Raw genomic sequence first — 26271 nt, 5'->3', positions numbered from 1 at the left:
CAAAACAACAACAAAAAAAGCCTATATATAAGCTCCATCCTGCCCCATCTATTGGCAGACCACTATCAGCCCCATGTACCTACTGGGGGCAGGGTGGAAGGTGGGAGGCAAAGTCTTCTGAGGTGCAGGAACTGCAGACTGTGGGCATGTACAGTAACACAGAGTAATAGCTCAAACAACCACCCGTCTTTATTCAAAGTTGTGATATGTTGAAAAAAAGTTGTGATATTTTGTTCATCATGAATTATTTTGCATTCACTTTTACTTTTAAAGTGATTTATTTAAATATTATTTATCTTCATTACAGAATTTTTGATCTCCCTTAACTTTTTTTTGCCCATGGTGAGTGCTTCACTCACCTTATTTCTCCTCCCAGCCCTGCCTGTAGTATTGGGCCTCTTTGTGAACCTGATAGTATAATTCTCTCTTAAATCTGTCCTCTCTGAGTTTCTGTGACATTGTTGTCTTGTGAGTCCTTTCCTTCATCATCAGATGTTAGTTCTCAGTATCTTTCTTGGGCTCTCTTCTCCTAGCCCTTCAGTTTTTGGTGCTTTCAGTGGCTGATTCTCATTGTTCTAACTGTGCCTTTGTTTATGTTCCTTCTGGCTACACTCACTCTTTCCACGTTTCCACTGCCATTGCTTTTTCCCACACACATTTTTTTATGGCTAAACACTTACAATAGGCTGCTAATTAAGTTCCTCTAATCTCCACACTTGCCCCTTTCTGGTCCACAATATAGGTAGAATAAATTTTTCTAAAGTGAATATATAATTCATGTATTTATTAACTATTTATTTAATTTTTTATTTCCTGTATTTTAGAAATTGTTTTAGATTCTAGGGATAAATCAGTGAATGAAAGAAAGTCCATATTGTCCTGAAAATTATGTCTTAATTTTATTTGAATACTATTTTGGTCTTATTGTAAATGTTGTATTCAATTTTAGCCTACATGTATGCTTGTAGAATGGATTTGGGTGGAAAGGTTTATTTCCTCCTTTTCTCATATTTTGATTATACAATATTTGACTATTGTTACTTTTCAGTTATATATGAATTGCTAGAATCCTGGATTCTGCTTTTTAAAAGAAACACATTTTTATTTAGAATGTGGAAATCATTACCCACTGACTTGTTAATACTTAGGATTTCCTTTCAGTCGCAGAAATAAAGGATGATATAATAATTACCATTTTCCTTTACTCATTATTTCTGTGTTTTATGCATATTGTTAATTATATTCTAAGTCTTAGAGCGTATGTGCTGCCATAGTCTTTAAACAATTGTAATTGAGTCTGGTGACCTGTTTTGTTTGACTCACACTATATGTGGGTTTATTTAATTTTATTCAGTTGTTCTTAAATAAATAGACTTGTTTTCACTTTATTCAATTTTTAAAGAATGAATACACTTTATTTTCACAGCAATTTTAGGCTCACAGCAAAAGTGAACAGAAAGCAGAGAGTTCCCATGAATCCTTTCACCACAGGGACAATGTGCAGCCCTTCTGAACATCAACATTCCACCCCAGTGTGTTACAATTGATAAACCAACATTGATACATCATAATCAACAGTTTGCATTAGGGTTAACATGTTTGTGTTGTTCTACTGATTTAACAAAGGTATCATGTCATGTGTCCACAATTACATATCTTACAAAATAGTTTCCCTGCTCAAAAATCCTCTGAGCTCCACCTGTTCATCCTTACTTCCCACTAAACCCTTGATGATCACTGATCTTTATACTGTTTTGATGGTTTTGCCTTTTGCAGAATGTTTTATAGTTGAAATCATACAGTATGTAGCTTTCAGATTATCTTCTTTCACTTGGTGATATGTATAGTTTATTATATATTGTTGTGGCTTTATACTTCATTTATTTTCAGGGCTGAATGAAATTCCATTGGCTGGATATACCATTATTTACATCTATTTATCTATTGAAGGACATCTTGATTGCTTCCAAGTTTTGACAGTTATGAATGAAACTGCTATGAATATCTGTGTGCACGTCTTTGTGTGGACATGTTTTTGACTCATTTGAGTAAATACCAAAGAGTGCAATGTTGGGTCATATTGTAAGAGTCTGTTTAGTTTTGTAAGAAACTACCAAACTTCTTCCAAAGTGGCTATACCATTTTGCATTCTACCTGGAAATTAATGAAAGGTCCTGTTGCCCCATATCTTCATTAGTATTGTTGGTGTTTGGATTTAGCCATTGTGATTGATGGGCTTGATAAAGGACAGAAATGGCATGGACCTAACAGAAGATATTAAGAAGAGGTGGCAAGAATACACAGAAGAACTGTACAAAAACGATCTTCAAGACCAAGATAGTCATGATGGTGTGATCACACACCTAGAGCCAGACATCCTGGAATGTGAAGTCAAGTGGGCCTTAGAAAGCATCACTACGAACAAAACTAGTGGAGGTGATGGAATTCCAGTTGAGCTGTTTCAAATCCTGAAAGATGATGCTGTGAAAGTGCTGCATTCAGTATGCCAGCAAATTTGGAAAACTCAGCAGTGGCCACAGGACTGGAAAAGGTCAGTTTTCATTCCAATTCCAAAGAAAGGCAATGCCAAAGAATGCTCAAACTACCACACAATTGCACTCATCTCACATACTAGTAAAGTAATGCTCAAAATTCTCCAAACCAGACTTCAGCAATACGTGAACCATGAACTTCCAGATGTTCAAGCTGGTTTTAGAAAAGGCAGAGGAACCAGAGATCAAAATGCCAACATTCGCTGGATCATGAAACAAGCAAGAGAGTTCCAGAAAAACATCTATTTCTGCTTTATTGACTATGCCAAAGCCTTTGACTGTGTGGATCACAAGAAACTGTGGAAAACTCTGAAAGAGATGGGAATACAGACCACCTGACCTGCCTCTTGAGAAACTTATATGCAGGTCAGGAAGCAACAGTTAGAACTGGACATGGAACAACAGACTGGTTCCAAATAGGAAAAGGAGCACGTCAAGGCTGTATATTGTCACCTTGTTTATTTAACTTCTATGCAGATTACATCATGAGAAACGCTGGGCTGGATGAAGCACAAGCTGAAGTCAAGATTGCCGGGAGAAATATCAATAACCTCAGATATGCAGATGACACCACCATTATGGCAGAAAGTGAAGAGGAACTCAAAAGCCTCTTGATGAAAGTGAAAGAGGAGAGTGAAAAAGTTGGCTTAAACTCAACATTCAGAAAACGAAGATCATGGCATCCGGTCCCATCACTTCATGGGAAATAGTTGGGGAAACAGTGGAAACAGTGTCAGACTTTATCTTTTTGGGCTCTAAAATCACTGCAGATGGTGACTGCAGTCATGAAATTAAAAGACGCTTACTCCTTGGAAGGAAAGTTATGACCAACCTAGATAGCATATTGAAAAGCAGAGACATTACTTTGCCATCAAAGGTCCATCTAGTCAGGGCTATGGTTTTTCCAGTGGTCATATATGGATGTGAGAGTTGGACTATGAAGAAAGCTGAGCGCCAAAGAATTGGTGCTTTTGAACTGTGGTGTTGGAGAAGCCTCTTGAGAGTCCCTTGGACTGCAAGGAGATCCAACCGGTCCATTCTGAAGGAGATCAGCCCTGGGATTTCTTTGGAAGGAATGATGCTGAAGCTGAAATTCCAGTACTTTGGCCACCTCATGTGAAGAGTTGACTCACTGGAAAAGATTCTGATGCTGGGAGGGATTGAGGGCAGGAGGAGAAGAGGACGACAGAGGATGAGATGGCTGGATGGCATCACTGACTTGATGGACGTGAGTCTTGGTGAATTCCAGGAGTTGGTGGTGGACAGGGAGGCCTGATGTGCTGCGATTCATGGAGTCGCAAGGAATCAGACACGACTGAGCGACTGAACTGAATAGATATGTAGTGGTATCTCATTGTTTTAATTTGCAATTCCCTAATGATGCATGATATTGTACATCTTTTCCTATGCTTATCTCCATCTTCTATGGAAAGTGATTGCTCAGATCTTTTGCCCATTTTTTAATTGGGCCATTCATTTTCTTATTATTGAATTTTAAGGATTTTTTTTGTCATTTTGATTAAAAGATCTTTTGTGGCTGTCTTTTCATTCTCTTGACAGTGACATTCACGGGGTGGAAGATTTTTATGAAGTCCAACTTATTATATCTGTTCTAATGGATCGTGCTGTTAGTGTTGTATCTAAAAAGTCACTGCCAAACCTAGGTTATCTAGATTTTCTTCTATGTTCTAAGAGTTTCATATTATGCATTTTACATTCAGGTCTGTGATTTGAGTTTTTTGAAGATTCTAACTTCTGTTTCTCTATTTTTGGGCATCTAATTGTCCCAATACCATTTGCAAAAAGGCTATCGTTTCTTAATTGATTGCCTCTGCTCCTTCATCAGAGATCAGTTGACTATATTTTTGTGAATCTATATCTGGGCTCTTTATTTTGTTCCATTGATCTATTCATTTATTCTTTCCCAATAACACAGTCTAGAATTGATGCTTTTGAATTGTGGTGTTGGAGAAGACTCTTGAGAGTCACTTGGACTGCAGGAAATCCAACCAGTCCATCCTAAAGGAGGTCGGTCTTGGGTGTTCATTGGAAGGACTGATGTTGAAGCTGAAAGTCCAATACTTTGGCCACCTGATGCAAAGAACTGATTCATTTGAAAAGACTCTGATTCTTTAAAAGATTGAGGGCAGGAGGGGAGGGGGATGACAGAAGATGAGATGGTTGGATGGCATCACCGTCCAAATGGACATGGGCTTGGGTGGACTCCGGGAGTTGGTAGTGGACAGGGAGGCCTGGCGTGCTGAGGTTCATGGGGTTGCAATGAGTTGGACACAACTGAGTGACTGAACTGAACTGAACTGAATTTACTATAGTTTTATTATAAGTCTTGAATTCAGATAGCATCTGTCCTCAGACTTTGTTCTTCCTTAATATTATGTTGACTTTTCTCTTTTATATTTCAATATGAACTTTAGAATCAGTTTGTCAATATCCATACAAAAATTTGCTGGAATTTTGGTTAGGATTACACAAAATCTATAGATCAAGTTGAGAAGAACTGATATTTTGATAATATTAAATCTGCTATCGATAAATGTGAAATATCTCTCTATTTAGTTTTTTAATTTTGTTCATCAGAGTATTATAGTTGTCATAGTATAGATCTCATACATATCCGTGTCTTTAGTTTGAGGTATATAATATAAATAATATTGTAATTCCAAACTTCTCATGTTTATCACTGGTATTCATATATTTAGGAAAGCAATTGACTTTTCTATATTCACCTTGTACATAAACTTTTATATAATTGCTTATTAGTTTCAGGAGTTTTGGTTGACTTTTTCAGATTTTATCCATAGCCAATCATATCATCTGTGAACAGTTTTACATATTTCTTCCCACTCTGCATACTTGTTTTATCTGTTATTTTCCTTCCCTTTCTCATTGCATTATCTAGTACCTCCAGTATGATGTTGAAAAGGATAATGAGAGGGGACATCCTTGCTTTGTTCTTGATCATAGCTGGACAGCATCTAGTTTCTCATCATTAAATATGATGTTAGTTGTAGGATTTTTTAGATATTCTTTGTCAAATTGAATAGGTTCTCAAGAATTCACCTGCAATGTGGGAGACCTGTGTTCAATCCCTGGGTTGGGAAGATCCCCTGGAGAAGGGAAAGGCTACCCATTCCAGTATTCTGGCCTGGAAAATTCTATGGACTGTATAGTCCATGGGGTCGCAAAGAGTTGGACTCAACTGAGTGAATTTCACTTTCACTTTTATGTACTTTTAATTTGTTGAGAGGTTTCTCATAAATTAATTTTGAATTTTGTCCAATAATTTTTCTTCATCTTTTGATGTGATCATGTAATTTTACTTCCTAGACTATTAATGTGATAGAGTACATAACTGGTTTTTAAATGTTGAACCAGCCTTGTATATCTGAAATAAATTCTACTTGATCATGTTGTATGATTATTTACTATACAATGTATTTTAAAAAATATGTTTGTAAAAACATTTAAAAATTGAGACATTCCCGACATTTATTTTGGTCATATTTGAAGAAGACCTGATATTCCTGGACTTATCATCTGACGTGGCAACAGTCTTTGTAACTATTTAATGTTTTATGTCCAGATACTTCATTAATTTATGTTACCTGCCTCCAATGGTCTTAAACATCCTCCTCCCTTGGAGATGGTTGGGGATGCTCCAAGTTACTTGATCTCTATGTTGCCTAAACCTTTGCATATTGTTGAAACTTTTCATTCCTTTCCACTTGGGATCCTATTTTCTTCTGATGTTATTTCCACTATTTTTTTTTTACATGCCTCCTTCATGGATCTTCCTTTTATCCCTTTTTAAAAGTTGGCTCTTCTCTCTTTGGCCCTTTTCTCTATATATGCTCAAGAGTAGCTGATCATCCATACTCTGTTTTTCAGGTCCTAGAATCCCTGCTATCTCCTTCTTCCCAGATTACTTGCTTCCACTATTATTTATGTTTTTATTGATCTCAAGGAGCCATAGGAAACAACAAAGAATATGAATAATGACTTGTCACAGGCCTTTAAAGGGAATGGTGAGTCACAAATTTGAAATGCCAGTGATAGATGGAAGGAAGGGATGAAAAAGAATATATATCATAGAAACATATTGACTGTCTAGAAATGTATTTAGTTTATTTTTGCTAGTCTAGTCATAGTTTTAACTGACAGGGAAACAGATGAAATCCCAAAGACTCCTATTTAATGCTATAAGATTGTCCTAAAATTAAATGTTGTCACAGAGACCAGCTTTGCCAGGAAAGAGGAAATGCTCTTTAGATTTTTCATTATTATAGGATGATGATGAGATATCTATATCTATTAATATCTGTTTCTATCTCTATCTGTCTAGCTATAATAGCAGGCTATTATAGCACCTATACTGTGGAATATTATTTGGTAATAAAAAGGAATAGAGTACTGATATATGCTATGATGAACCTTAAAACTATTATGTTAAGTAAAAGACATCAGAAAGCAAAGGTCACATGTTGTATGATTAAAGTGTCACAATCCATAGAGACAAAAAGACAATCAATGGTTACCTGGGATTGGGAGTGGGGATTGACTGCAAATGGGCACAAGGAAAATTTCCAATATAAACAGAAGTGTTCTAAAACTAGGCTATGATGATGATTACATTCTTGTGTAAATTTACCAAAAATCACTGAGTTATATACATTAGATGTATTGTATAAATTATATCCCAGTAAAGCTTCTTAAATAACAGGACCTGTTTTTTTTTCTATGCATTTATTAGTCACAGTGAGGCTAAATAAGGTGCACCAGTACACACAGCTAATAGATATCAGGACTAGAATTTGAACCCAAATAGTCTCTCTCCAGGGCACTTAACAGCATTTTTCATAAATTACCGGATTTTTAATCCTTGATATAATGTTGTAAGATGATATAACTATATAAGTTTCTCATTTTACAAATGAAGAAATGAACCTGTGTTAAATAACTTGCCCAAATTATTGCTTATGGTTTAGCTGGAAATGAAATCCAGAGAGATTCATTTATGGTTTGATGGCATCACTGACTCGATGGACATGAGTTTGAGCAAGCTCTGGGAGTTGGTGATGAACAGGGAATCCTGGCATGTTCAGTCCATGGGGTTGCAAAGAGATGGACATGACTGAGCAACTGAACTGAACTGACATAACTTGCATCTGTAATCCTTTTGAGTTAATTGAGCAGGCAGCAATATCTCTGAAGCCACAAATTTGAATTTACATGACAAACAGCTGTTAGGAATGGTGGCATTGTAAGTATGAAATCCAGAAAGACAAAGTAGCTTAGTGTTTTACTGATAACTTTTTGGGCTACCTGACTTGGATCAAGAACTTGACATCCAGCACAAAGCCTAGCAACCTAAGGGTAAGTAACCATCCAATTACTGACAAGTGATCTGGAAGGAAGAGTCAGGTTTCTTTTACCTTGGGGGAAAATAACCACTTACTCCTTAGTCAGTCTTATGAAGGAACTGACTGATTTTTAATAAGCCTTCATCTCCAGGACATAAACCCTAGAAGAAACAATCTCCAGAGGGGAGGTGTTCACTTATTCATTTAGTATTTATTGATTACCAACTCTGGTGTTACGTATTGTACTGGGGCATTGCTAGTAATTAAATATGGTTTTAACTATACTAATTTATAAATGAATATACTATCTTTTAATAGAACTTTTCCTTGAAATTAGTATTTTTAGTGAAATATTCAACAGTAATTTTTATTTCTTAATTATTTATTTTATCTTATCTTTCTCTTATTTTGAAAAAATAAAAACTGTACAAATTAATATGGTATAATAGTAAGAATAATCTTCAGAGCATTTTCATAGCCTCACAGTTTTTTAATGTGTGTAAAATCATGACAGACATGCAAAAGATCTAACTTAAGAGTAAAAGAAAAAAATAGTTCATTTAGTACGCCTTACAATCATTCCCTATGAATAATTCCCTATAGTATTTTGGCAAAATGGGCCCTTATCTAATTTTAAATAACTCAATTGAAGAAATTTCAACTGAAGGTTGATTCTAGAGGCTAATGGACTTGCTGTGAAAGGTTTCTAATATTTAGCCTAATTTTCCACTCCTTAAAATTTTAGAGCACTATTCCTAATTGCTTTCTATCACCCACTCCCCCTCTGCTGCTTCCTGTTTAATGCTGGTTATGACTTGCTGTCTTTTTAGGTAGGTATTAGGTCTCCCCACTGTGAATTATTTCTGAATGAAGCATAGTTTTAATCTTTACACAAGCTGATAGTTCCTGTATAGAGATAACTATACATTTTTCCTCTTTGAATTGAACTGTGTTATATGTAAGAGTGGGCTTCCCTAGTAGCTCAGTGGTAAAGAATCACCTCCAATGCAGGGTTTGCAAGAGACCCATATTTGGTCCCTGGGTTGGGAAGATCTCCTGGAGGAGCACATAGCATTCCACTCCAGTATTCTTGCCTAGAGAATCCCATGGACAGAGGAGCCTGGTGGCCTATGGTCCATAGGGTTACAAAGAGTTGGATAGGACAAAGTCACTGAGCATGCACTCATACATAAGGGTCCCAAATCAATCCTTGATTTAAATGTGTGAATTTTAAGTCTTAAATCAGTCTAACAGATCATCTGAACCATCATCAATCATTTACTGAATTCATAGGTATGAAATCCAGGCCCATATTTCCCAATTTCATATTACACAGAGGATAGGAATGCTTTTCCTATTTTCCATAGATAGTTGTCAAAATAGAAGCATGCTTTAATAGACATTGAATAAAATGCTTACATAGACTTTAGGCATATGCAATCTGTGTGCCATTTATCAAAAAAGAAATAATGGTTATACTGTTGTGGGGAAGCATAATGATTTTTTATGACTAGGAAATAATTTGAACTTTCTAGAGGCTATCAGTCAATAGTTTATTTTTATTGATTGACATGTTTCTTTTAACCTTTATATAGAGACTCTGAAATAGGTTAAATAATTCTACTGTTGTTTCTTGAAATAGCTGCTGAGCTTTTAGCATTAAATATAAAATATTGTGACAAGGGTCTTTGCAGAAAAAAAACTTTATTACACTTATCTCTTATCAATATGTTGCCATTATTTTTATAGATTGTAACCCTGTCATATCATAGCTATAGCTGCTAGTGCTAATCTGTATTTTGGAGAGAAATGATGAAAAAGGGGGTTTTACTGTAAAGTTAAACAAATATTAGTTCATGAAAACTGTATATATTTTATAAGGCAATTAATATATATTTTTCCAGAGCAAATACTAGCTAGTTACTATCTTCTAGAAGGCTTGATAGTGATTATTCCTTATTGCTACCCACACAGTATCACAGAACATTCTATCTGGCCACATTTGAGACTTAGCACTGGGGATATGCATGTTGGAACAAATCCTTGATTAACAGAGTTTCCAACTGAGCTGCAGTCCACTTCTCTTGTATCCCTGCTGAGAATCATTGAGCAGAGGTTTGTCTTGACAGGCAGTCCTATAAAAACTGGAGCTTATCTGCTATATCGCTTTGATATTTCTATTTTTGAATAGATTTTACACTTTGGCACTTGGTATATTGTCTTTCCTTTGGATATACAGCTGGTGGCTGTATTAGCATTTACTGAAAGTGCTGTAGCAATTCCCACATCAAAGTAATCCTGTTCCTTAGTGTTCTTTCAGAGTAAACCCAAAGTGTTACATTTTAGGGCAGATGAAACATAACTGATATCTTTTCACCACTTAAAATCTCTGTATCCAGGGGTAGCAGTTGAAGAAATTGGATATTATGGTGAGGTGTTAATAAATGCTTCTTTCCCCATGGACTGTAGCCCACCAGGCTCCTCTGTCCTAGGATTCTGGAGTGGGTTGCCATTGCCTTCTCCAGGAGATCTTCATGACCCAGGGATTGACTCTGGGTCCCCTGCATGTCAGGAAGATTCTTTACCAGGTGAGTCACCAGGGAAACCTTATCTAGTTTGCTGCTGCTGCTGCTAAGTTGCTTCAGTCATGTCCGACTCTGTGCGACCCCATAGACGGCAGCCCACCAGGCTCCCCCATCCCTGGGATTCTCCAGGCAAGAACACTGGAGTGGGTTGCCATTGCCTTCTCTGCTTATCTAGCTTAGTAGTTCTCAAATTTTAGTGTATATTTGAATTGCTTGAGGAGTTGGCAAAATCACAGATTGCTGGTCCCCATCTCAGAATTTCTGACCTGTTGTCTGGGATGAGATGTGAGACTTTGCATTTCTAACAAGTTTCCGGATAATGTCAGTGCAACCGGTTCAGGGACCAATATTTAATAACTGGATTATAGAGAGTTGTCTTACTACAATGGTTAAGGCTGTGAATGGCTTAGATATCATCTTGGGCCCATGCTAAAAAACCACTGAGTTAATATATTGATTGGCATACTTATGAAGGACCAGATAATAAATATTTTAGGCTTGAGGTCCAGACAGTCCCTGTCGCAACTACTCAGTGCTGCTATTATAGCAGGAAAGCCACTATAGACAATACATAGATGAATGGATGTGGCTGTCTTCCAGTGAAATTTTATTTATGAAAACAGATAGCAGGCTGAATTTAGCTCCTGACCTATAGTTTGCTGATCCCTGATCTGTTTCATCCACAAGGGACTTGTGCCTTTCCCAGCTCATGAATCATCTGTATCCTCTGTACTAGTCAGCAACTATGTGCCCAACTTTGAGCCAGGAGCTGTGGGGGGATATCTAGGAAGTATAAATCTGTTTTTCCTACTCTCCTTCAAAAGATTAGAGTTCATTGTTGCATCCATCCTTAAAAAAAATTAGAAATTAAATGCCTAGGCTAGAATAGATTTCATGATATATGTAAATATTGGAGAACAAATAGAAACTAAGCAAAAGAGAGCAAAATAAATGTCTTAGAAAGGAAGGTCAGCACAAGAAAAGACATGGAAGGAATACTCAGTGTGTTCTTCCAGCAGGCTGTGAGGAGATCTGTGATGTGAAAAGTATTAGAAATGCTGAGTCACAGATGCCATTTAATTAACTCTTCTACATACTCCATATATTGCCACAGTGATAGGTCCTGGGGGCACAGCTAACTAAGGCATAGTCCTTGATGTCAAGAATCTCAGATGTGGATCAAGACATTAAAAAATCCAAAATTCACATATAATACTTGAAGATTATATGCTTATTTCATGATGAATTTTCAATTGATGTTAAACTGACAATAAAATTTAGGTGATTGACAACAGGGGATTTTTGTTAGTTCTTGATCAGTAGAATCAAGAAGAAAACCGTTTTATGAAAAGTCATCCTTTATAATCTCCTACTAAAATGACAACCTGAAAAAGGATAGTTGTTTGTGATATATTAATCCCAGAGAAAGTTTTCTAAATTGGAAAAGAGTGCGTATTATGTTGCTCTTTTGTTTGTTTTTATATACTGTGATTAAGAAAACCCAAAATTAGAGTATTAATATGTTTTCATCAAGCCATAAAAACTAAAGACAGTTTCCAAAGAGTTGTGCCATTTTGTCTTTCTGATACAGTGTATATCATTTAAAAGACTCTGTATAGAGGAAAAATTCTCCATTAATAAGTGGGGGTTTTTATTTCTGAGATTTTGTTCCCAAAACATTGGAAATAGGGTCTGAATGGAGTCTATTATCAAATAAAATGTCTGGTGGGAGCTGATGGTCAGTGCTGGTGAGAGTATTTGAGTGAGAATCTCCAGGCTTCCTTGTTCCAATATTCTGGCTTTAGGTAATATTTGAAACGTCCACAAGGAACTAATTCAGGCAAGTTTCTCTAAGAATGTGAGAAAATCACATCTTGAATAATGCATTTCAATAGATGAAATGAGAGTTCATTTCATTTAGTAAACATAACATTGAATCTGGGGTTAGGAAAAGCAAGGGGGATTGATTGAAAGCATTATTTTAGACAAAATGACATGACTTTTCAGCTATCTAGCCCATCCTATACAGTTTAATTTTTAATCAAATGCGGGGATGCAGATGGCAGTTTGCCATCTTATCTAGTTAGATGCTGAGAGGATTAGAAGGAAAAGTCCCGTGTGACTTGGAATTCCTGTGCTTTGTAGCTTGACTTAAGTCTTTTTGTAAGCATGCCTATACCATTTTTATTATGACTCCTTCATTTTCAATGGTGAGGGATAGTAGAAGTTTACGGTGGTACTAAGACAATGATTATTTCTTATGCAACCATGCCCATAAATGGAATCTTGAGGTCCTTTTAAATAAAAGTTGAGAATTAATCAATTAAGTGGCCTTCAGTCCTTCCCACTGGACAGCCCTTTTATGCACCACAAATGAGATATTCTAAAATGTCCTGACCTATGAGTGTGTGTATATGTCTATATAGATGATGTATGTCACTAAAATTGAGCCAAGAACTTTATTTGATAATAGGTGAGTTTAGAAATCTTATCATTTTTGTATTAAAAAAAGTTTTGTTACTCTTATCAAGAAGCTTTGAAATTTATGAGAAAAGAAAAGAAAGTTGGAAGAGGCTTCCAAATTGGATGAATCTATGGGATCTACCTTAAGTAATTTTTCTCTGAAAGCAGAAGAAATTTAAGATAAAAATGGAGAAATATTATTTTATTCTACATTTTGGAAGTTTAGTACTTTATGACCCATTGTTTCCTATTACAAAAAGCTTAAGGCAGATGTGAAATTTTCAAATGAGGGAGAAATAATTAGAAGAGCAAAAAGAAAATGAAGTAACCCAATGATGGGGCAAAATCTTTTTTCCCTAGTCAGAAGTTTATGCAATGCTGCAAGTTGATCTTGGCTAAAGAAAATGATAGCTTATTTGGGGGGAATAATTTTAAAAGGGTGATGAAAACATAGGGTAGCTTTCAGATATTTCAAAGCTAAGATGAAAATAAAAAATTAAAGAGGGGAAGTAAAAAAAATAAGTGGTTCTATAATTATGGAATTATTACTTAATATCAAAGTCTATAAATATAAAATGCAGAATAGCATTTGAAGATATAAAATAACAGGGACAGAGTGCCAATATCCTAAAATACTACAAAATATCAATTAATTATTGAGCACCTAGTACATGTGAGGAAATGTGCTCAGCGTGTTATTATATACAATGTCTCCAATTTTCACAATCATTCTTCACCTGTTTTTATCCCAAATTTAAATTAATATTTAAACAATAACATCAATTACCATGTCACAGAGGTGTTCAACAGAAGAACCAGGTTTTCAGTCCTAGATGTGTTCTTTCTACTATGTATTTCTTCCTTTGGTTAACCCCTTCTTTCAATAGACATAAGTCACCATGTCCAGTTACGTGTCTTCTGCTTTATTTTTTATTGTGTTTAGTAGTGCATGGTGCAAGGTAACTTAGGCTAGCTAAATTAAGGTATATATATAAACACTTGAAAATGAGAGAAAGATAGGAAAATATTTGTATGTTTGTGTGTATGTTTGTTCTTGAAATAAAATACTATGATTAAAAATTAATGTCTCTTTGTGCATTATTGACTTCTAAAAAGTATGAAGAGTTTCAGGCTACTTACCCTAAAAAGAACTGATAATATAGTTCTGAAAAGCATTAACTAAAGAATAAAATTCAAAAGCCAACTGATGCATTATCTAATACAACTCCCAATGTAAATTGATCATCTTCATTTTTCTAATTTATGAACAGGAAATGAGTTTTGACTCTTAAGCACCTGGATGAAGAGCCCTCTGTTCAGCTTGTCAGAGTCCTGTGACCTACAAAGACCCTCTGGTTGCACTAGGATCATTTGATTGAAGTAAGATCTAATTGTTTTAATTAGAATATGACTTTTACTCTTGAATCAACTTTTATAAGATGACTTGGCATACGTCTGTAATGTGCCAATAGCTGCTAATTTTGAAAAAAAAAGAGAAGAATGTGAGCATTATTCTGTGACAAAATCTCATGTATTCCAATTTCTATTCATCTTTTATTTCATGGAATTGAGCCCATTTTGGGGAAAGCACTATCTAAATACTTTAATTTCTATGTGGCAATCAAAATTGGTACAATTTCCTTGCCTTTGAGGTATCAATTGATTTTTATACAATTGTAATTTTATTGTAAGTAATCAAATTATTCTCTTTTTTAACTTAAGTTGATTCAGTATTTTATTTTAAAATGATGACAGCAGTGCAGTTTATGTCATGATATGGCATGTTTTTTGCTTTTCCTGTTTATTCCAAGTTTATATAGGTCTGATGACCTTGTGGGACATCAGTTTATATATGGCCATATGTAGACTGTGCACTTCCATTTAGTCATTAGAGTATAAAGACACATTTTAAAGACTGTTTATAGTTCTTCCTGGAAAACTCTTATTTTGAGCAGATGATGCTAGTGTATGATTGAAATACTTTTTTTCTGTAAAACAATTGCTGCAATCAATGTTCCACTGCTGGTTCAAGCTTACTATGTAGAAAACTTTAAATGACATGGATGTTGCAAAGGTTCAAAAAACAGCACAGAACCAACAGCTTGGAAATCTGAGGTGATCCAGCATGACCTTCAAGATAGGTAAGGAATTGGCATGAACCGCTTTAACCTTTTGACTGTTCTCTAGGTTCTGAAATGAAGGAGATAGATTAAACAAAGAAAGGTAGCAAATTCTTGAGCCTTGAAGATGAAGCATGTAATATATTAATATGAGTTGAATGGAGTGGCTGGATGTGAGACAGTAGGGAATGATGAGTCTATAGGGAGAGAGAGGCTGTGTCTGAAAGCTGTTCAGGTTCAAGTATTGTAAAGCTGGACAAACAAGTAAATCATGTGGGGTGAGGAAGGGTGAAGCAGAAAGAGGATTGAACTTGACTACTGGATTGAATAAATTCTAAGGTCATTTCCAACTCAATCTATGTTTGTAAAATTTTGTTTCTATGCAAAACACAATATTGCCTAGCCTCTATTGAGCTCTGTGTTTATTCCTTTTTAAGTAATTAAAAATAAATAAGTGAAATAAAATTGAATAGTTTTGGTTTAAATTTCCCTTTGAATTATACATTAGTATCAGTGGGAAAGGTGATTTTTGACCATAATAATTCATCAGTTTAATATTTTATTGTGAGGGATTTTTTTTTATTCTTTATTGTCCTGGAATGAGAACTTTGAATCCAGTACTATAATACAAGCATAAAACATATTTTGTAAATTACCAGTTTAGTAGCTTCTCTCTTTATGAGTATTTTCACTGAAAAAATCATGTGAATAACTGAAGGAGAGAAATACCACCTGTTTGGGACTAGTTGGATGATTTTTTTAAGAAGTATTTTAAAGTCCTAATGTCTTTTGATTCATATTTTAACTAATATTTTAAAACATATTTTATATGGAAAAATAATCATTGTAGTTTAAATAAGTATACTTTATAATATAAAATTCTTGTTTCATCAGTTTTGCTTTGCATTTTTTTTTCATTTTTACAACCATGTTATATATTTCTCTGATCACATTTAAACCCATATTTTAGTTGAGATAAGTACATTTTATCAGGTGCTAATGGTAATTATACTACAAGCCTAGTAGAAAAAGGGAAGTGGGCCAAGTCAATATATTCTGGGAGTCTTATCTAGTCTCTGTGGCACAATTCAAATCAGAATACATGTCTGCAAGAAAACTGAACTCATGACTGTGGGGAGCTGTGTGTGTTATCCCAGTGTCAAAGGGAAAATTAGAGGGAACTGGGGTTTTAATGCATTTAGTTGCGCCCTCTCAACAGCTTCTTCTTTCTTAGTTACTTGCATAGTTTTTAATTTAATAATCGTGTGCATTTGTAGAAGTATGCAAGTTACTTCAGGTATGATCATTTTGAGAATGGCTATATTGCTTGAGACATGAGATCTTTGAGATAATTTTTTCACTTGTTAGTAGAAACTGCTCCTGTGTTAAGATATGTAATTTTGATATAATATTTTAAAAGGCTTTTGATGCCCTTTGATTGTTGTTATTGTTCAGCTAAGTCGTGTCTGACTCTGTGACCCCATGAACTGCAGTGTGCTAGGCTTTCATGTCTTTTGCCATCTCCTGGAATGTACTCAAACTCATGTCCATTGAGTCAGTGATGCCATCCCACCATTTCATCCTTTGGTGTCCCCTTCTCCTCCTGCCTTCAATCTTTCTCAGCATCAGGGTCTTCTCTGATGAGCTGGCTCTTTGCATCAGGTGGCCAAAGCATTGGAGCCTCAGCTTTAGCATCAATCTTTCTGATGAATATGCAGGGTTGATTTCCTTTAGGGTTGACTGGTTTGTGTACCTGATGCACAGTGAAGCCAAACACTCTGAAACGTCAGAGTTTGGAGCAGAGAGAGATTTATTGCAAGGCCATACAAGGAGAACTGGTAGCTTGTGCTCAAAGAACTCCGAACTCCCAGAAGAGTTTCAGCAAAGCATTTTTAAAAGTCCAGTCGGGATGGCAGAGGGTAGGGGGAGCATGTTACAGAGTATGTGATCAGTTCTTGCACAGTTCTCTGATTGGTTGATGGTGATCAGTCCTTACATGCCAAAATGTCTGTGGGCTACATACTCATGAACATCAAGTAGTTAATTTCTTTCATTTTGCATTAGCTATCTGAAAAAATTTAGGAAATATGTATGAGATGTTGTTATCTGGGTACTTCAGAGAGTCTGTGGCAGAGACACGGGGAGGGGTCTATCCCTAGAAGAACTCATAGAATCCTACTCAGTTCCACTTTCATATTACATGCTGTAGTCTAACCATCTTGTCATGTAATGTATTTTCTGTCTGTTTCTTTGATAACTGAAAGACTTGCATATTAGTGCCCAGACTGATCAGAACTGGTTAGATCTGTTCCTTGACTGGCCCATTACATCTGACATTAGCAAAAAGCATTAGCTCTTTTTTTTCAAATATACTTGATGTCCTCTGAAGGCTGCTCATATTGTGGAAAATAAAATAAGCAAACAAGTGAAAATGTCAACAGATAAAATATAAAACAACCTATATGGAAGTTTCTAAAAATGTTATTTTATTGTCTTATAGAGGCATTTTGTAAAAAAAAAAAAAATTACCAGTGTGAGCAGGCATTTTTTTTTCATACTCTTTCAGGAATAAATTCATGTGTGTTTATTTTCAGTGCTTTAGTAACACACAGAGTTATGACCAACCTAGACAGCATATTAAAAAGCAGAGACATTACTTTGCCAACAAAGGTCCATCTAGTCAAGGCTATGGTTTTTCCAGCGGTCATGTATGGATGTGAGAGTTGGACTATAAAGAAAGCTGAGCGCCGAAGAATTGATGCTTTTGAACTGTGGTGTTGGAGAAGACTCTTGAGAGTCCCTTGACTGCAAGGAGATCCAACCAGTCCATCCTAAAGGAGATCAGTCCTGGGCGTTCTTTGGAAGGACTGATGTTGAAGCTGAAACTCCAATATTTTGGACACCTGATGCAAAGAGCTGACTCATTTGAAAAGACCCTGATGCTGGGAAAAATTGAGGGCAGGAGGAGAAGGGGACGACAGAGGATGAGATGGTTGGATGGCATCACTGACTTGATGGAGATGGGTTTGGATGAACTCCGGGAGTTGGTGATGGACAGGGAGGCCTGGCATGCTGTGGTTCACAGGGTATCAAAGAGTTGGACATGACTGAGCGACTGAACTGAACACACAGAGTATAACGACAAAGTAAACATTTAGACAACAATCATTTCTATATTATTTTTCTAGATTTTTGAGAATTGACAGCAGATATGTCTAAGCTATTGCTTAGATTATGATTCTCAACATGAAAATAAAGTAATGCAAGCTTCTAAATTGAAGTAGTTAATTGCCACCTTTCTTATATATATATATCCCTTATCAGTGATTCTGAAACTAAGAACTCTCAGACTTGAATTTCCTACATGATATGAAAAATGCTCTGACATGCATTTAACATGGGTTCACCTTTAGCATTTGACATTTGTTAGTCATGGCTTTCAAATGGAGTGTTTAATTAAGATCAAAGTGCCATTGTTTTTAATAACCCAGAAAGAATGGGTACAATTTAAATGTTTTTTTAAAAAACATGACAGTGGATTTAAGAATACCGTAGTGCTGTGTGAATACTGCGGTTGTTTGAAAAATTTTATGAAATATTCTTATCGAAATCTAATTTAAGGTTTAATGATGCAGTAAAGTTGAGATGTTCTCAAAGAAACCAGAATAATAACAGTAAAAATTTAGCCATAGTTGAGTACAATCCAACCAAAATTTTCTGGTCAATTAGATTTGATTGGGTTGAACAGTGACAAACTACAAAGTAATTAGAAATCACGTATTAGTGACTTGCTGGATTCTGGAGTCTGTTAAAGACGTTTTATGCTGCCTGACATTTACCACCACTTCCTGGGTCTCTTTAAACTGAAGCAGATGCAATTATCACAATTTTTATTTTTCTTGAGGTTCTCACTAACCTGTTAATAAATGTGATTTGCTACAGAATTGATTCTCTATTTTATTTTCCTTAAGAGGCAGCCTTTCCTTAGGGTATAGACTAATAAAAAATAAAATAAAATAGGGCAGTTAAATGATCTAACAGTAGCATTTCAATGGAAAAATAAAACATAGCATCACAAATAATCTTCTAACACTCAGGAGCTGTGCATTTCTAACTCAATGAACTGAAATAGATTCTTACTGATATTCTAAGTTCCATGCAAGGGATAGATAGAGAAGAGCAGTAATGGCAAAAGTCTTGATGAACTTTTTATAGTCTGTGCATAAGTACTCCCATACCTGCAATGTAATTTCATCTAGATTCTTTAAATTAATCTACTCAGAATGAGATTAGCTTTGTTAGGAGAAGACTTATAGTCTATTTCCTTTAAATTACATTTTAATACTATCATTGGAATAGTCTTTTGTTTTGAGCTATATCATGCATTTGAAATATGTAAAATTCACAAAATAATCTAACTATAATAAATATTTAAATTTCATTGTACCATTTATGGTAGAAATGGTAACTTTTATATTATTAGAATCTGTCCTTGAAGATCAAAATTACATTAACTTTTAAAATATTTTCTTTAAGAGTGTTGTATTTATCTCAGAAGATAATTTTGAAATAATGTCTTCTCTATTCTAATGAAACAGAAGAATAGTAATCATATAGGGAATCAAAAGTCAGTCATTAAGAGCTAAATAATATTTTAAAGGGGAAGATTCCCCAACTCATTAACTTCAGCTTTATACAGATAAATCAATTTTTATTTATCTCATGCCTGATTTCATAAGTTTTTTGTAAAGCTTTTTTACATCAACTTTTTCATATAAATTTCAAAGATATCAACTTTTAACCAAACCATATTAATCAGTTTGGCAGCAATTCATTTAGTACTTGATACTGAAAATTATCTTACACAGTGGCTTCATTTCCTTATATAACTGAAATACATCTATAACATTTCCTTGCAATTTTGACATATGGTCTCCTATTAACTTACATGGTATGGATTTCATACTTTGTATGAAGTCCTTTCTTGTCCTTGAAACATCTTTTTATATTTGTGTTTCCAAGAGAACTGTTTCTAAAACTGAGTTTTTTTTCAAGCTGAATGTTCATCTTTTAAATAAAAAGTTTCTAATACCGCTGCAAAACTCATTCTCTTATTTCTTTTACTCCTTCTTATATAAAATATTCCATCACAGATAACATGCTAGTATTTTTTAAAATACTTTTTAAAACTTTTCAAAGAGACAATTTCATACAAATATTTATGTGAATCTGTTATATGCCAGACACTATACTGGGTACAAGAAGAACAAAGTTAATTAAGCTATCCTACTTTCCCTCACAGTGTTCACTGTTTAATGGGCATGCAAATAATTACAAGATAGTGTGATATTGTAGTGTGAGCATGTAGAAAGCAACACAAAGTTGGTTTTGATATTTTTTAACTCCCAAATACTTCCAGCTCAGATCAATCTCTTTGGCTTAGATCCAAATATTAAAGTGATTAACTGTTTAGAGAGCCATCTTGTCGTACCATTCCAGTCCAAAAAAACTAACATAACATAGCATAATATAATATAACATAATTATATCCATGTCTATTATTGCTTTAACATTAGCATATGAAAAATAGGCATTTATGAAATTATATAGTATTACTTATATATTTACCTTTCTGTTACATAATTGTTAGTAAACAAAATTTCAGTAGAATAGTAAAAAATGACAATTAGCAGTAATTAACTGGACTAATAAAAATATAATATATAAAAGCAATATTTTTATAATGTTTCATTCTTACTTCTGATAGAGCAGTTTATTTTTTGAACTTTTACTGTTTTAAATTTTATAAGCTATATTATTGTTAATCTTTAAGATAAATAAATTTGAGCTTTTAAATGAAGAATTTAAAAGCAAAGCTACTAAGTAAGCACATATTACCTCATTTAACACAAAATAACAATGGCATGTTTCTTTCTGTCTCATGATACCATAAGAGATTTTTACTCTTTATCTTTCCTTTAAAAGCAAAGAATACTTTGATTTTAATAGAATAATAGTCTCCTAAGATGGTCACCTCCTAATGCCTGGAATTTGTGAATATTTTATGTTACAAGACAAAATGAGATTAAAGTAGCAGATAGAATTAAGGTTCAGAGAAGGCAATGGCACCCCACTCCAGTACTCTTGCCTGGAGAATCCCAGGGACAGAGGAACCTGGTGGGCTGTAGTCTATGGGGTCGCACAGAGTCGGACATGACTGAAGTGACTTAGCAGTAGCAGAATTAAGGTTGTTAATCAACCCCTCTTTAAGGTAGGAAGAATATCCTTGAATGGTCAGGTGGACCCAATGTAGTAATCAGAGGACCTTTAACTGTGAAAGAGGGAGGCAGAAGAGTTAGTGTCAGAGTGATGTGATATATAGATTCAACCAGACCTTGGTTGCTTTGAAGATATGAGGGACTCCAAGAAAAAGAATGAAGGTGGCCTCTAGGAAGCCTGAAAATCAAGAAAACAGATTCTTCCCTACAGCATTTAGAAAGGTGAAAAAAAAAAAAAAAAACCCAAAAAAACAACCCATGGTAATAGCCTGATTTTTAGCCCTGATTGCCTTGATTTTAATCCAGTGAGTGTCATTTCAGAATCCTGACCTCCAGAATGGTAAGAAAATTAATTTGTGTTGTTTTATGTCAGTAAGTTTGTGATAATCTGTTATGGCAGCAATAGAAAACTAATACAATGGGCAAAGTCTAGGTCTTATTTGGACAAGATACCAGCATTCTTTATCTTCTCTGTGGTTTTACAGTATCCTTATAAAAAACAAGGTGATTTTAAATTCCACTTTCCAAATCAAAGCATCTAAGAACAAGAGGAAATTTTTTTTTCATTGGTGATATGATTCAGTTCATCACTTGATATACTGTAAAAAGCATGATTGTTATTAATGAGGTCTGACAATCAGGTCTGTGCTGCACTAGGCCAGCACATCTATTATCAAAATTTTCTCCTTTTGTTTGCCTACATGGTTGCAACCTCTGATTCAGGAAATTTATCTTGATAGAATAATCAGCTGGATGGCAGTAGGTGTGTTTACTCTTGTGGTGTGCACAGACTACAGTGTCTATTTTTGACTGAGCATTGGTGTTTTGGTGGGAGATTTTTTAAAAATTGCTTTAGAAGTACTTGCTTGCTTAACCTAAGATCTGCAAAATTTAGGCTCTGTGTGCTTTCACATACCCTTTTCCACCATGTCCAATGCCAAATCCTTTCTGCCTTTGGTATAGAGTGCTCTATCTTGGCTACTTTACTTTCTAATCAAATTGTATGTGTCTTTCTAGCTATTATTAAAACAATACAGTTGTCTGGATGATCCCAACATTGGCATTATTATAATTCACACATTTCATTATCGGAACCTTAGGCCACAAGAGTTTTGTGGACACAATATTCACAATGCTAAAATTAAATTACCCTTAGCTTCAAAGCACATAGTCAATCCACAGACAAAAGTGAAAGATAACTGTTAATGCTCACAATTACAATACACTTAGGTTTCAAACATAAGTAACATCACTCAGAGTCTTCAAGCAATGGATACCTCATTATTATAAACTGAAATCAGAGTTGGCAACGTCAGTAGTTGGAAGAAAATTAGTGACAGTAACTACTGAAAGTGAATCATCTATACCATATCCATTTGAAGCTAAAAAGAGATTACTTTAAAGCTCAATTTTTGAGGGCTGCCATATGGGTTATGACTGGAAAAGGTCAGTTTTCATTCCAATCCCAAAGAATGGCAATGCCAAAGAATGCTCAAACTACCGCACAATTGCATTCATCTCACACACTAGTAAAGTAATGCTCAAAATTCTTCAAGCTGGGCTTCAACAGTGTGTGAACTGTGAACTTTCAGATGTTCAAGCTGGATTTAGAAAAGGCAGAGGAACCAGAGTGCCGGGAGCCAGCGTGAGGAACCCCACCCATGGCAAAGGTCATGAGGAAGGAGGCTCGGCATACGCAAAGGCAGGATCGAGCCTCAGGGGTCCCCCGGAAATTCTCAAGCATCTACCCCCAAAACCAAAGTCTGCCTGGTTTACTGTGTTATGCTTTCCACCTACTCTTCTGACATTAACAGGGGGCTGTCTCCCCACCACCTTTTTCTGGAAAAAGTTAATTTAGAGCTTTTAGATAATAAGTCTCCTGGGCATAATAAGAGTGTTTCAATCCAAAAACCCCTCTGATGGCTTTCTAGCCTATCTGCTGGACTCTTACAGCTGCGCATGTGATTGTTTGTGGCCTCCCGACCTCAAGAGGCACAGGAAGCTTAAAACATCCTAGGAATGTAGGGGCTTCCGAGGAGTCAAAATCATTATAATAGGACTGATTAAGGGTTTCATTTGTTGAGCCAATACTTGCTGCCAAGTGTTCATATCTTTTATTTGTTGATATAGTTGGTATGTAGAAAAAACAGGTAGTAGCCCTGGCATTAGCAACATTGAATCTTTGAGTTAAGTACTTTCTTTGTTGTAATCCACTGCACCTTTGTTCTATAGGAATGTAACTTTATTTAGTAGTTTAAGGGTGATGCAGATTAAAGAAAAAACACTTCTAGGGAAAAAGAGTTTTCTGGTTGATAGACATTTATCTAGGAAAAGAGCCATAAAAATGTTAACAGGCCCCCTGGCCAGAAGATAATGTAAACTGCCTGAGACCTTTTGTATACGGGAAGGTATGCAAGAGGAAAGCCTGGTCTCAATAAGGGTCAGGACTGCTGCCCCTGCATAATTCTGCATATTCCATTATTTCTTTATGTACAACTTGGGGTATATAAGCTGCTTTTGAAAATAAAGTTGTGGGTCTGGCACCAATGCTTGGCTCCCCCATGTCGTTCTTTTCTCCCCTTTCAGGCTGAATTCCCATCTGGAGTGTGGAGGCTCACAGTGTCTACTTATTTGCCCTGGCTTCTAAGACCCACGCGAGAGGGAGCCCAAGGAAGGGCACCCTCCACTATTCAGGCAGGCATCGGTGGCCTATGTAGACAGTGCAAGTTCCTTGTCTTGGAACTGTATTGGTTTTCCACGTAAACCAAGTTATTCAGCCTCTTTTCTCCACTAATTTTCCTACTACACTATTCTTTCCTAATTTCTCTTTATATCTCTGAGCAAATAAGTCTTTCCTCACCGACTCTGTCCCCACTTCAAATTCCCTGGATCCACTGGGGCTGGACCCTGGCAAGATCAAATTGCCAACCTCCACTGGATCATCGAAAAAGCAAGAGTTCCAGAAAAACATCTGCTTCTGCTTTATTGGTCAGGAAGATCCTCTCGAGAAGGGAATGACAATCCACTCCAGTATTCTTGCCTGGAGAATTCCATAGACAGAGAGCCTGATGGGCTACAGTTCGTGGGGTTACAAAGACTTTGACACAGCTGAGGGATTAACATACAAATGAAGTCAGACAAACCTGAATCATTGGTCACTCTAAGACCAGTGAATAGCTTTAGATATAATTAGTGTTCAACATGTCTGAAAATTAGCCTTCTTTGCTATAGCTCAGTTGGTAAAGAATCTGCCTGCAATGCAGGACACCCCAGTTCAATTCTGCTGTAGAAGGGATTGGCTACCACTCCAGGATTCTTGGGCTTCCTTTGTGGCTCAGCTGGCAAAGAATCTGCCTGCAATGCAGGAAACCTGGGTTCAATCCCTGGGTTGGGAAGATACAGAAGGGAAAGGCTACCCACTCCCATATTCTGGCCTGGAGAATTCCATGGGCTATACAGTCCATGGGGTCACAAAAAGTTGGATACTTTCACTTTTCCATAGATTATGATTATAGTATATTTTCTCTCTTGGTGTATTCCACTAAATTGATCAAACCCAGAGCATAGTAATCATCACATTACATCTCTTAATCCCCTTTCAGTAATTCACTAAGTCCTAAGACATATTTTAAATTAATTTTTCATTTCATTTTATAAATATGGAATATCTTCCTATACTCCAAAAAGTATAAATATTAAAAGATGTACAGAGAAAAGTTTGTCTCCCTGCTACCTGGTTCCCAGTCTTTCCAGTGTCCACTCAGTCTAAAGCAGTTATTACAATGATCAATTCTATATGCATCTTTATGAATATACATGTGAAGACGATAGCATTTTTAAATTCTGTCCCTTTGCCACAAATCATTATCATTTGAAAAAGAGATGATTGGTCACCATATTGCAATCAGAGGTCCTTAGCAATTCTACAGTGCATCTGGGTAAATATTTGCCAGCCTATTACCTTGAAGTTAGGGGGAAAAAAATAGTAGATTGAAATAAGTTGAATTAAGTCCTAGTTCCACTCTTTGGGTAGAACTCCCCAGTGTTTGTGCTCTCTGGATTTTGAATTTTTAGCTTTACCTTCTGGAAGGATCTTTGATTTTTATTATCCTCCTCTGTTACATAAAGAAGGTATTGGATAGTATTCACTTATTGGTGGCTGAGCAGCTTTCTTAGCCTGCTTCCTTCCAACGGAAAGTTAGCAACTTAGTTCTCTTTTACCTGTCTCATCTAGTCATAGTCACTTTGCAGATAAAACTCCCTCAAAATCTTTTTGCCCCCAAGTATGTTTGATCTCAGCCAACCGGATATGCTGGAAGCCAGTTGACTCCCTTAGGAAGTCTATGCACACAATCGTATTTTTATGTTGGCTATAGTTAGTAATAACTTTACCTCTTCCTTTCCAAAAATTTATTTATGATTTTTTTAAAATTTAACTTTTTTCACTTATGTTTCCAGTACAGTGTTAAGTAATACTGGTAACTGGGAGGTTTTCTTGCTTTGATTTTGTTAATAATGTTTCTGGTGTTATCTTACTAAACATGTTAGTATATTTGGGCTAAGTTAGATATCAATAACCTCAGATATGCAGATGATACCACCCTCATGGCAGAAAGTGAAGAGGAACTAAAAGCCTCTTGATGAAAGTGAAGGAGGAGAGTGAAAAAGTTAGCTTAAAGCTCAACAGTCAGAAAACTAAGATCATGGCATCTGGTCCCATCACTTCATGGGAAATAGATGGGGAAACAGTGGCAACAGTGGCTGACTTTATTTTTTTGCACTCCAAAAATCACTCCAGATGGTGATTGCAGCCATGAAATTAAAAGATGCTTACTCCTTGGAAGGAAAGTTATGACCAACCTAGATAGCATATTAAAAAGCAGAGATATTAT

The 26271-nt window shown here is 35.7% G+C and overlaps 1 protein-coding gene across 2 annotated transcripts in view; it reads left to right on the top strand.

Annotated features, from left to right (window-relative positions):
* NAALADL2 (N-acetylated alpha-linked acidic dipeptidase like 2) overlaps window positions 1–26271 on the top strand; it is a 1658881-nt gene that overhangs the window by 335719 nt on the left and 1296891 nt on the right. For both annotated transcript variants that reach the window (XM_042234309.2, XM_060393545.1), the window contains one exon: window positions 14253–14361. The gene's annotated coding sequence lies outside the window, so the exon portion shown is untranslated. The remainder of the gene's footprint in view (window positions 1–14252; window positions 14362–26271) is intronic.

This window comes from Ovis aries, chromosome 1 (assembly GCF_016772045.2).
Source record: "Ovis aries strain OAR_USU_Benz2616 breed Rambouillet chromosome 1, ARS-UI_Ramb_v3.0, whole genome shotgun sequence".
NCBI lineage: Eukaryota > Metazoa > Chordata > Mammalia > Artiodactyla > Bovidae > Ovis > Ovis aries.
Note: the sequence above shows the minus strand (reverse complement) of the source record. Positions and strands in the feature narration are given on the sequence as shown.